This window comes from Mobula hypostoma, chromosome 6 (assembly GCF_963921235.1).
Source record: "Mobula hypostoma chromosome 6, sMobHyp1.1, whole genome shotgun sequence".
Lineage (NCBI taxonomy): Eukaryota > Metazoa > Chordata > Chondrichthyes > Myliobatiformes > Myliobatidae > Mobula > Mobula hypostoma.
In genome coordinates this window covers 9,263,379-9,275,741 of record NC_086102.1, presented here as the reverse complement: position 1 = coordinate 9,275,741, position 12,363 = coordinate 9,263,379, and the positions used below count along the sequence as shown (strand labels likewise).

General features: G+C 45.7%; 1 protein-coding gene across 2 annotated transcripts in view; it reads right to left on the bottom strand.

The window, feature by feature from the left end:
• Nucleotides 1-12,140, bottom strand: part of nrip1a (nuclear receptor interacting protein 1a) — a 138,622-nt gene extending 126,482 nt beyond the window's left edge. For both annotated transcript variants that reach the window (XM_063050262.1, XM_063050265.1), the window contains exon 1: nucleotides 11,607-12,140. The gene's annotated coding sequence lies outside the window, so the exon portion shown is untranslated. The remainder of the gene's footprint in view (nucleotides 1-11,606) is intronic.
• Between the last annotated feature and the right edge of the window lie 223 nt (nucleotides 12,141-12,363).

Genomic DNA, 12,363 nt, shown 5'->3' with positions numbered 1-12,363 from the left:
TTACTGTCATTTAACTACATACATGTATATAGAAACGAGAGAACGTTTCTCTGAACCAGGGTGAAAAGCACATAACATATGATAACTTATGAAGGTCAGGATAAAATCTACAGATGCATCACACATAAATAACAAACTAAAGTGCATAAATTTTCAATATTGGAAGGTACAGAACAGATTAACCATTGATACTTCAAATACGATGCGGCCAGGAGTTCAGAAGCCTAATGGCCTGGGGGAAGAAACAGTTTCCCGTCCTGACCGTTCTTGTTTTTATGCATCAGAGTCTCTGTCTGACTGTAGAAAGTCAAAGAGGATGCTGGATGGATGGGTGGGATCCTTAATAATGCTAAGGGCCCTACATACACAGTGCTCTTGATAAAGGTCCCTGATGGATGGTAGAAAGACCACTATGATCCTCTCAACTGTTCTCACAGTCCTTTGTAGGGACCTCTGGTCCGATGCCCAACTGCTCCCATACCAGATGGAGACGCAGGAGTTTTCAATGGTGCTCCTGTAAAATGCAGTTCAGATGGGGAGGCCTTGCTTGCCTCTATCTTGTTAGGAAGTGGAGGCGCTGGTGTGCCTTCTTGTTCAGGGAAGGGATGTTAAAGGACCAAGTGAGGTCAGTCCGCTGAGCACTGGTGCTTCTCAAGGTTGAGTGCTCAGCCCGCAGCTGTTCACACCGCCGACACGTGACTGCGTCGCAGGGTCCAGCTCAAACTGATGACACAACAGTGGTTGGCCTCATCAATAAGGATGACAAGACGGAGTACAGAGAGGAAGTGGAGCCGCTGGAGGGCTGGTGTGAGAAGAACAACCCAAGCCTGAACATGGAGAAAGCTGAAGAAATCATTGTGGAGTTCAGCAAGGCTCAGGCAAACCAGCCCCCTCCGCGAATACATGGCTCCTCCAAAGACAGGGTTGAGTGACCCAACTCCTAATGCTACGGTACCTCCAGCCTGATGGTACAGGGTCAAAGATTTTGGGGCAGATGGGAGGGATCACTGATAACGCTGCTTTCCTAGCTTCATTGTCCCTGCCCTGGGAGTGTGTGATGGGACAGTGTAGAGGGAGTTTCACTCTGTGTCTAACTGTCCCTGCCCTGGGAGTATGTGATGGGACAGTGTAGAGGGAGTTTCACTCTGTGTCTAACTGTCCCTGCCCTGGGAGTATGTGATGGGACAGTGTAGAGGGAGTTTCACTCTGTGTCTAACTGTTCCTGTCCTGGGAGTGTGTGATGGGACAGTGTAGAGGGAGTTTCACTCTGTATCTAACTGTCCCTGCCCTGGGAGTGTGTGATGGGACAGTGTAGAGGCAGCTTCACTCTGTGTCTAACTGTCCCTGCCCTGGGAGTGTGTGATGGGACAGTGTAGAGGGAGTTTCACTCTGTATCTAACCGTCGGTGCCCTGGGAGTGTGTGATGGGACAGTGTAGAGGGAGCTTCGCTCTGTATCTAACCGTCCGTGCCCTGAGAGTGTGTGATGGGACAGTGTAGAGGGAGCTTCACTCTGTATCTAACTGTCCCTGCCCTGGGAGTGTGTGATGGGACAGTGTAGAGGGAGCTTCACTCTGTATCTAACCGTCCCTGCCCTGGGAGTGTGTGATGGAACAGTGTGGAGTATACTTTCAAGCCGCTATCTGTGACATCACTGTGGATTATTGACAGACACAGCTGCTGTTTTGGACAACTGGCCAGGTTTGCCACAACTCTTCTAATCGTAGAGTCATAGGATCCTACAGAACAGGAACAAACCCTTCAGCCCATTTAGTCCATGCTGGACTATTAACCTGCCGAATCCCAACAATCTCAACCCGGACCACAGCACTCCCTACCCCTCCCATCCATGCATGCATCCAAATTTATCGTAAATGTTGAAATGGAACACCACTTCAGCTGGTAGCGCTTCAACACTCTCACCATCCTTTAAATGAAGAAGATCCCCCTCATGTTCCACGTATAACCCTTTACCCTTAACCCATGACCTCTAGTTCTAGTCTCACCCAACCTCAGTGGAAAAACCACTATAATTTTGTATACCTCAATCCAACCTCCCTTCATTCTCCTAAACTCTAGGGATAAAATCCTAAGCTATTCAACCTTTCCCAATGCCTCCAGTCCTCAAGTCCTGGCAACTTCCTTATAAATTTTGTCTGCACCCTTTAAATTTTATTGATAGCTTTCCTACCGGTAGATGACTGGAATGGCACACGATACTCAAAATGCTAAAAAGCTCTCTTCACACCCTCAGCTTCTGTTGCCAAACCAGCCCTCACACTAGCAGTTTTTAAACTCTCTGGTCGCAGATCTAACCCAAGTCCGCAGCAGAGATCAAACGGAGCGGATGAAAAGATAAGACCACAAGACCACAAGATATAGGAGCAGAAGTAGGCTATTCTGCCCATCGAGTCTGCTCCACCGTTCAATCATGGGCTGATCCAATTCTTCCAGGCATCCCCACTCTCCTGCTTTCACCCCATACCCTTTGATGGCCTGACTAATCAAGAACCTTTCTATCTCTGTCTTAAATACACCCAATGACTTGGCCTTCACAACTGCTCGTGGCAACAAATTCCACAGATTTACCACCCTCCGACTAAAGTAATTTCTCCGCATCTCAGTTCTAAAAGGACGTCCTTCAATCCTGAAGTTGTGCCCTCTTGTCCTAGACTCCCCTGCCATGGGAAATAACTTTGCCATATCTAATCTGTTCAGGCCTTTTAACATTCGGAATGTTATAAAAAAGATGCTGAGGTCTTCTCAAGATTTAAGATTGTTTAATGTCATTTCCAGTGCACAAGTGTAAAAAAAGAACAAAATAACTGTTACTCTGGATCTGATGTAGCACAAAAATATACAAGATAAAGAACACAATAAATATAAATGCATAAGATGGGTTTTACATATAGATTGATCGTATATTCATAAAGTGACACTCCATACAGAGTGTTATGTACATGTTGACTGACAGGAAATGATAAAGTAGCAGTGGTCAGTGGGGTGTGGAAGGGTGATTAAAGGTTCAAAGTTTCATTTATTATGAAAGTATGCATGTAGTATACAGCTCTGAGATTCGTCTTCTCCTGATAGCCATGAAACAAAGGAAAAAATGGAAGTCCAAGTTGCAGCAAGTTGTCCTCTCAATGGAGAAGATCACTGGCTGCCAGTTACCGACATTGAAAGACCCATTCATCACCAAAGCAAGGAGCTGCAGAAATTACTACCAACTCCACCCACCCCAGCAGTCACCTATTGACCAAATTACCACCTGTGAGACGCTACAAGTCCATCACCACCAGGACTACTTGTCATCTCCGAAGCTCCTTTCCTGTAGCTATCCAGTTTCTCGACAAAACTCACTCAGGTGTAATACCCCAACCATCCCTGCACAACATCTGTTAAATGATCTTTCCTGCTGTCCTTGTTCTGTTGATAATTATTGAGTCTGTTCATACGTTCGCATTTACTTAAGTTTGATTTTTGATGTTTGCATATGTGACCATTCTGCTAATTCTGTTGATTACTCCTGACTGTTTACACTATTGTCTTGTGAATTGTTGGTTACTACTGTGTTGTCTGTTATGGTGTTGTCCTGTGTTTGATGCTTGGCACCGAACAACTATCAATTCTGGTGTATTTCACCCACTGGCAATAAAGTGATTCTGACCTAGTTCCTGCCCGCTTCCTTTCCATATGCTGAAATGTGTCATTTGCATGAACAACCAACACAAAACAGGGATGTGCTGGAGTAGTCTGCAAGAGTCACGGTATGTTCCAGCACCAACATAGCACGCCCACCATGCACAGCAGAACACAACAAAATGACAACAGCAAACAAGCCCTGGTTCCTCACTCCCACTCTCCCTCACACACACACTCCTCCAACTCCAGGACATCCCATATACAGCCTCCAGCAGACACACAAATTCGCAGACTTCCGACTTCAACTTGACAAGTGGACTTGCAGTTGACTTGGGGCTCTGGCTCTGGGGCCTTGAGTTCCAGACTTAAAGTGTCGACTGTTTATTCCCTTCCACTGATACTGTCTGACCTGCTGCGTTTGTGGGCACAGACTATAAATCTGATACTGATTCCCCAAAGTGGGACAACTGACCTTAAATCCTTTCTCAAGGGCACTCTGCTCTTACGGCCACTTCCCCCTCCAGGTTCTGTGTTCAATTCTCATCTTCATTTCTTCATTTTCTGTTTACTACAGAACAGAAACAGACCCTTTAGCCCATCTAGTCCATTCTAAACTATTAATCTGCCTAGTCCCATCGACCTGCACCCGAAGCAAACCCCTCGCATCCATGTACCTGTCCAAATTTCTCTTCACTGGTGAAACTGAACCTGCATCCACCACTTCTGCTGGCAGCTCGTTCCACATCTGCACTGCCCAAGTGAAGTTCCCCCTCATGTTATTCTTGAACATGGAACCACTTCTGCATTTGCATTGCCACCCACTTCACTGGGCAGGAATAGTCTGCTGGAATCAGCTAGCTTGATGGGGCAGTGGCTGGATCCCAGCCTGGGTCACAGTTCTGACGAAAGTTGCGCAAAACTCAAAAAGTCAAAGTTTTTTTTCTATGAAAGTGCATATATGTCACCGTTTCTTTCTTTGGCACCCTAGGGGACATCCCATCTGTAGGGAACTTGCACACATTCTGCAGCCCACCTTTCTCATACCAAGGATGTCATTAAACTGCAAAAGGTGCAGGAAAAGACTCACAAGGGTGGACAAGGTCCAGGGTAGATTTCTTATTGAAGTATGTACGTGGTATGCAACTCTGAGATTTGTCTTCTCCGGACAGCCACAAAACAAAGAATACCATGGAGCTGTACAAAGGAAAGCATTCACCACCATCCCCCACACACAAAAATAAAAATCACGCAAACGGCAACAACAATATCAACCCCCAAACATCAGCAACTTTTCCTTTTACCCTTATAACTTAGGAGATTGGGGGGGTCACCTTATAAAACCAAGATGGGCATAGATAAGGTCAAATGAAAGTCACACTACATTCAATTTCAAAGTACCTGGACCTCACCGTACATTACATTGAGATTCATTTCCCCGCAGGCATTCACAGTCAAACAAAGAAATACAACAGAGCTAATGAGAAACTACACACAAAGATGGACACACAACCAAAGACACACTGTGCAAATGAGGAAAAAAGCTGCTGAGAACACGAGTTCTTGCACTGCATACACTCTGCATTTAACAGCAGAGGTAATGGGACCATAAGGCGATACTGCACGAAAAGAGGATCTTCATAACAGCAGGTATGCATCAAACAGCCCCACCCATTGAGACCACAAGACATTGAAGCAGAATTGGGCCATTCAGCCCATTGAGTCTGTTCTGTAATCCTACACTAATCACATTCTGTTCTCCACACATCCCACCGAAACTTGCCAAAATACTTCCTTGTACAACTGGCTCTTCGATTTTCTCACCTACAGGCTCCAGTTAGTTCTCCTCCACAACCTCCATCGGTTTCGACGCACCACAAGGCTACGTGCTTAGCCCCCTGCTTTACTTGCTTTATACTTACGACTCTGAGGCTAAGCACACCTAAAATGTCATATTTAAATTCGCTGACAATACCACTATCATTGGCTGGATCAAAGGTGATGGTGGTTTGGCATTTAGGAGGTAGACTGATAATCTGGCTGAGTGGTGCCTCAGCAACTACCTCTCAGTCAATGTCTGCAAGACCAAGAAGCTGATTGACTTCAGGAGCAGGAAGCCGGTCCTCATCGCAGGGTCAGAGGTGGAGAGGCTCAGCAACTTTAAAATCCCTCATTGTTATCATTTCAGAGGATCTGTCCTGGGTCCTGCACGCAAGTGCCATTATGAACAGAGCATGGTAGTGCCTCTATCGTCTTAGAAGTTTATGAAGATTCAGCATGACATCTAAAACTTTGACAAACTTCTATAGATGTGTAGTGGAGAGTACACTGACTGGTTGCATCATGACCTGGTATGGAAACCCCAAAGGCCTTGAATGGAAAATCCTTTAAAAATTAATGGCTATGTCCCAGTCCATCACGGGTAAAGGCCTCCTCCACCACGGAGCACATCTACAAGAAACTCTGCTGCAGGAAAACAGCATCAATCATCAGGGACCCCACCACCCAGGACATGCTCTCTTCTCACTACTGCCTCAGAAAGGTGGTACAGGAACCTCAGGACTCACACCAGCAGATTCAGGAACAGTTCTGCCCCTCAACCATCTGGCTCTTGAAACAGAGGGGATAACTTCACTCACCCCTTCACTGAACAGTTCTCACAACCTACGGACTTACCTTCAAGGACTCTTCATCTCATGTTCTCAATATTTGTTGCTTATTTATTTATTTATCTATCTCTTTTATTTTTCCTTTTTTTATTTGCACAGTTTGTTGTCTTTTGCACATTAGTAGTTTGTCTGTCCAGTAGGGTGCAGTCTTTCATTAATTCTGTTGTGCTTCTTTTTATTTACTGTGAATGCTTGCAAGAAAATGAATCTCAGGGTAGTATATTGTGACATACCTGTACATTGATAATATAATATCCGGGAGTCCAAAACCAGAAAGCATTAACTTTATTTGTCACATGTACATCAAAACTTAGTGAGATGTGTCATTTGTGTCTTTGACCACCATCGTCCGAGAACCTGCTGGGGGCAGTCAGTAAGTGTTGGCATGCATCTGGCACCAACATGACATGTCCACAGCCAACAAACCCTCAACCAAGTGTCTTCTGGAATGAAGGAAAAATCCAGAGCACCCAGAGGAAACACACACAGTCACATGGAAAATGTACAAAGACCTTACTGACAGTGGTAGGGTTCAAAACGCAAGCTTACAGCTGACGCTGTAAACCCTTATGCCAACTGCACTGCTACTGTGCGGCTCACCAGCAGCAGCAGGGCAGAGATTTCAAGTGAAAGGGGAAAGATTTAAAACTTTTTTCCCCCACACACTGGGTCGTGAGTTTATGGAATAAGAAGTGGTAGAGGCAGGAACAATTACATAGAGTCAAACTAAAACACAAACAGAAACAGGCCCTTCAGATCATCTAGTCTGTGCTGAACCAAACTGTCTATTCCCATCCAGACTATCGCCCTCCATACCCCTACCATCCATTACATGTAGTAAGTGGGGCTCAGAGCCAAGTGGTCAAATTCAGCACATTGGGTAGATTGTCCATTCTTTATCCATTCATCCCTCCCCACTAATCTCGGCACTTATCCCTGCAAGTAGCCAAAATGCTACATCTGTCCATTCACCGCCTCCCTCACTTCCACTTAGGATCCCAAACCATCCTTCCAGGTGAGGCACACTTCACCTGCAAATCTGCCGGGGTCACCTTTTGTACAAGCCCAGTGCGCCTAATACAGCCTCCTCTACACTGGTGAGACCCGTCGTAAATTGGGGGGCTGCTTTGGCGAGCACTTCCACACCATCCGCCACAAGCAGGACTTCCTGGTGGCTAAACATTTCAACTGCAATTCCTATTCCTGTTCCAACATGTTGGTCCATGGCCTCCTCGTGTGCCACGATGAGGCCACCCTCAGCTCGGAGGAGCAACACCTTGCATTCCGTCTGAGTAGCCTCCAACTTGATGGCATAAATACCGATTGTTCTTTCTGGTAAAAAAAAGGAATTCCTCTGTTCTTCAATTCCCCCACTCTGGCCCCTTACCTCTTCTCACCTGACTATCACCTCCCCCTGGTGCCTCTCCTCGTTCCCTTTCTCCTATGGTCCACTCTCCTCTCCCTACCAGATTCTTTTCCCTCCAGCCTTTTACCTTTCCTATTCACCTGGCTTCACCTATCACCTTCTAACTATCTTCCACCCCTCCTCCCCTCCCTCCTTTTTACTCTGGCATCTTCCTCCTTCATTTGCAGTCCTGAGGAAGAGGCCTCAGCCCGAAACATCGACTGTTAATTCATTTCCATAGATGTTACCTGACTTGCTGAGTTCCTCCAGCATTTGAGTGTGTTATATTGGGTAGATGGTCATATTGGTATGCACTATTTTTATTTAATGCTTTTCATTGAAACCCATCACTCCTCCTAACTCCCATCCCTGGTCAGCTAAGGACATTGGCCCTTGGTCGGGCCTCTGAACGAGAATGGGATGGAGTTTATCCAATGGCAGAGCTTCATTAAACTAGAACATATTCCTTCTTTTTCCAGAAAGCACAATTCTGTGGAATCCTCTGACTGAGGAAGCTTGGTATCGCAGTGATTAGCATATCGATGTACAATACCAGCCCCAAGACCAATTCCCACCACTGTCTATAAGGAGAATATACGTTATCCCTGTGGCCTCAAGGGTTTCCTCCGGGTGCTCCGGTTTCCTCCCATATTCCGAAGGTTAGTAAGTTGTGGACATGCTAAGTTGTCACCAGGAGTATGGCGACACTTGTGGGCTGTCCTCAGAACATCTTTGGACATTGATGCAAAACGACCTATTTCATTGTATGTTTTGATATACAATGTTGTGACAAATAAAGCTAATATCTCTACTATCTCCCTTGGTCAGAGAATTCCACAGATTCACTACCCAGAGGGACAAATTATTAAATATATTTAAGGCTCACTTGGAAACATTTTTTTTTGCATAGCAGGGGAATGAAGGGTTATGGGGAAAAGACAGATAGGTTCAGCTGAGACCACAGCCAGATCAGCCACAATCTTATTGAATGATACAGCAGCCTTGATGGGCCAGATGGCCAATTCCTGATCTGGTTTCTGATATCCATATGTAACAAGGAAAGACCAGGCAAAGTACGTTTCTCCAAACCACCTCAATTTATAAATCCACGTTCTTGCACAGAAGAGAAGTTTAAACCAGAAGAAATCAGACATGATCATACTGAGGTACCTGTTCATAGAGTAACACAGCTTGAAAACAGGCCCTTTGGCCCATCTAATCCATACTGACCACCAACTATTCCCACTTGACCATGTTTGGTCCATATTCCCCTACACCCCTCCCATTCATGTTCTTATCGTTACTGCCTCTCCCACCTCCTCTGATGGCTCTGTGTCAAGGAGGTTCCCCCTTTGGGTCCCCTTTAAATCTTACCCCCTCACCTTAAACCCATGCCCTCTGGATTTTAATTCCACTCCTCCAGAGGCCTACTCCTGCTCCTACAATCTTGTGTTTTACCAAATTCTGCCATGGCCTCTTCCCACAGGCCTCTTCTCATTCTGTGAGCAGCCTCTTGGCATCTCTCCCCAGCACTGGCTGGTGGACGCCGCCTATCAATCGTGTTCAGGCCCTATTTCAAGAGTACTAGAATATGAAAGCAATGATGCAATGCTGAAGCTTCATAAGGCACTGGTCAGTCCACACTTGGAGTATTGTGAGCAGTACTGGGCCCCTTGTCTAGGAAAGGATGTGCTGGCATTAGCCAGGTTCCAGAAGAGATTCTCAAGAATCATCCCAGGAACAAACATCAGAACATAAGGAACATAAGAAATAGGGACAGGAGTCGGCCATCTGGCCCACTGAACCTGCTCCACCATTCAATGAGATCATGGCTGATCTGGTCACCTCCACCTACCTGCCTTTTCCCCATAACCGTTACTTCCCCTACTATGCAAAAATCTATCCAACCCTGTCTTAGATGAAAGGGTCTTATGAAGAGCATCTGATGGTTCTAGGCCTGTACTCACTGGATTTTAGAAGAACAAGAGAGAATCTCATTGAGAGCTATTGAATATTGAAAGGCCCAGATAGAGTGAATGTGGAGAGGATGTTTCTAATTCTGGGTGAGTCTGGGACCAGTGGGAACAGCCTCAGAATAGAGAGATGTCCATTTAGAACAGGGATGAGGAGAAACTTCTTTAGCCAGAGGATGGTCAATCTGTGGAATTCATTGCTACAGATGACTGTAGAAGCCACAGTCATAGAGTAGATATGACTGTAGTTAAAGCGTAGGTTGATAGGTTCTTGGTTGCTAAGGGAATCAAAGGTTACAGGGAGAAGGCAGGAAACTGGGGTTGAGAAGGATAATAAATCAGCCATGATGGAATGGTGGATTTGACTTAAAACTAAAAGACATAGGAGCAGAATTAGGCCATTTGGCCCATCGAGTCTTCTCCTTAATTTTGTGTTGCTGGTGGTGTAATCTGAGCTCCCTGCCCCTCTCCTTTCTCCAACTGCTCCTGACCTGCATGTTGATGGATGTTGTAAGTAAACTGGACACTCCTGCCACATGGAACCAAGGTTGTTGGCGGCTTGATCTGGTGACTTCAGGGTGAGGCGGGGAAATAGCCTTTGCCAGAAGGCCAAGGGCCAAGATAGCAGAGAACTCTGCCGCTAGACCATCCAGTGACCTCTGCAATGGACTGCAACTATGGACAGTGCAGTGAGATTCAGGGTCTTAGTAGGAGTTGGCGTCCTCAACTGACCACGTCTGGGATTTAAAAGGGAGAGGTGGGGAAAGATGAGAGGAATTAAATTTTAAAAAGCACAGCATGCCAACAATGACCTGCTTTTCTGTTATAAACAATAAATTAAACGTACAATCAATAACCTGCGGCTAAAACCATTTAAACATTTCAGCCTCCAGCCACTCAGTGTTGACCAAACTGACCACTGGGAGGAACAGGTTAAATACTGTTTATAGATTTACTAGGCATCAACCTTTCTAAAAGGGACTCTTTGTGTGTGTGTATGTATGTATGTATGTATCAGGATGAATGTGAGTGTATGAGAGTGTGAGAGTGAGTGGGTGAGTGTGTGTGAGAGTGAGAGAGTGAGTGTGAGAGTGAGTGGGTGAGTGTGTGTGAGAGTGTGAGAGAGAGTGTGAGAGTGAGAGTGAGAGAGTGTGAGAGAGTGTGTGTGAGAGTGTGAGTGTGTGAGTGTGAGAGTGTGAGAGTGTGAGAGTGAGAGTGTGTGAGAGAGTGTGAGAGTGTGTGTGTGCACATCAGAGTGAGTGCAAGAGAAAGAGAGTGAGGGTGTAACAGCGAGAGTGAGTGCGTGAGTGTATGAGTGAGTGAGTTTGTGTGTGAAAGTGAGAGTGTGAGTATGTGTGTCAGTGTATAGGTGTGTGTCAGAGTGTAAGTGTATTGTGCGTGTGTGTGTCCCACATATAGACCTCCAAGACTGCAAGAGAAAACATTACGAAAGAAACACAAATACGGTATAAATATAACACACAAACACACCACAGAAACCAGCTTTCCAGCGCTGTAACAGCTCTCAACATGACAATTAATCGCAAAATAACCATGTTCGTCCAGCCAAAGATTTAAAAAGGTATTTTTGATCATTTCAATATCAGCAGGTTTCTAATGATCAGGACAGATGCTTCCAAGAGGAAAACTCGTCTATTCTCCTGGTTGGCCGGGGTAGGGAGAAGGGGGTTGCAGAAAGGTCGTAGAAGCATAACGAAGGGACTCAGGATCCCGAGAGAGAGAGACAGGCAAGAACTCTAAGCCCGGGAGAGCCCCGGGTCAATTTCTCCAGGGTCTGAAAATGACGATTTATTAAGCCAACGTCCTCTCCATTCACATTATTTTAGCTAAACAGAACACACACATAATTTCTTTCTCGTATATGCATTCATAAAATGGTCGATAGAATCCCCCCTTACCTGGTCGCTCCCCCTACCACTCACGCAGAGACTCACAACCGCTCCGGAAATCCCAAGCAAGGCGAAGCGACGCTGGTAGTTTCAATGGTCACAGAATCACAAAATGTATCATTGTGGCGCTGCCGCTGCCCGGGATTTGCGACAAGGCCTCTGGCGATGATGTATCCAAGCCATTCAGGGATACAAAGTAACCGGCTGTAATGTGTCCTCTGTGTCGCCCGCGATCCAGCATTTAAAAAAACAGGTCAAAACATGGGCCTCTCTCACAACGGAGAAAAATAATTAAATCGCGAAACAGATGCAGGCTTTGGAATTAATCGGCTGACTTCTTTTCACCAGTACTTTCCCTGTATCTGTCTCCCTCTCTCTCCCTCTCTCTCTCTCTCTCTCTCACACACACAACAGAAGCCTTCGCCCGGCCACATGCAGAATGAAGCAATCGCTGCACTCACAGTTAGACACCTCCCTGATAAAGACATGTAAAAAAAATCACACACATACGACACACTACACCAGTCAACGCCAGCGAGCGCTGGGATCAGGCTACCCTTCCGAGGCTGGAGGCACACTGTATTTAACCCCTTAGGTTACAATTCCGCTGACATTAGAATTGCTGGTAAAATATTTAAACGAACGCTTATCACAGTATACTTCACAAAGTATCTGATTGGCTGCGAAACATTCTGGAACATCCTGCAAAGGGATGTGGAAATCACTGTAGAAATACAGGTTTTTATAACTTAAATAATAATTACAT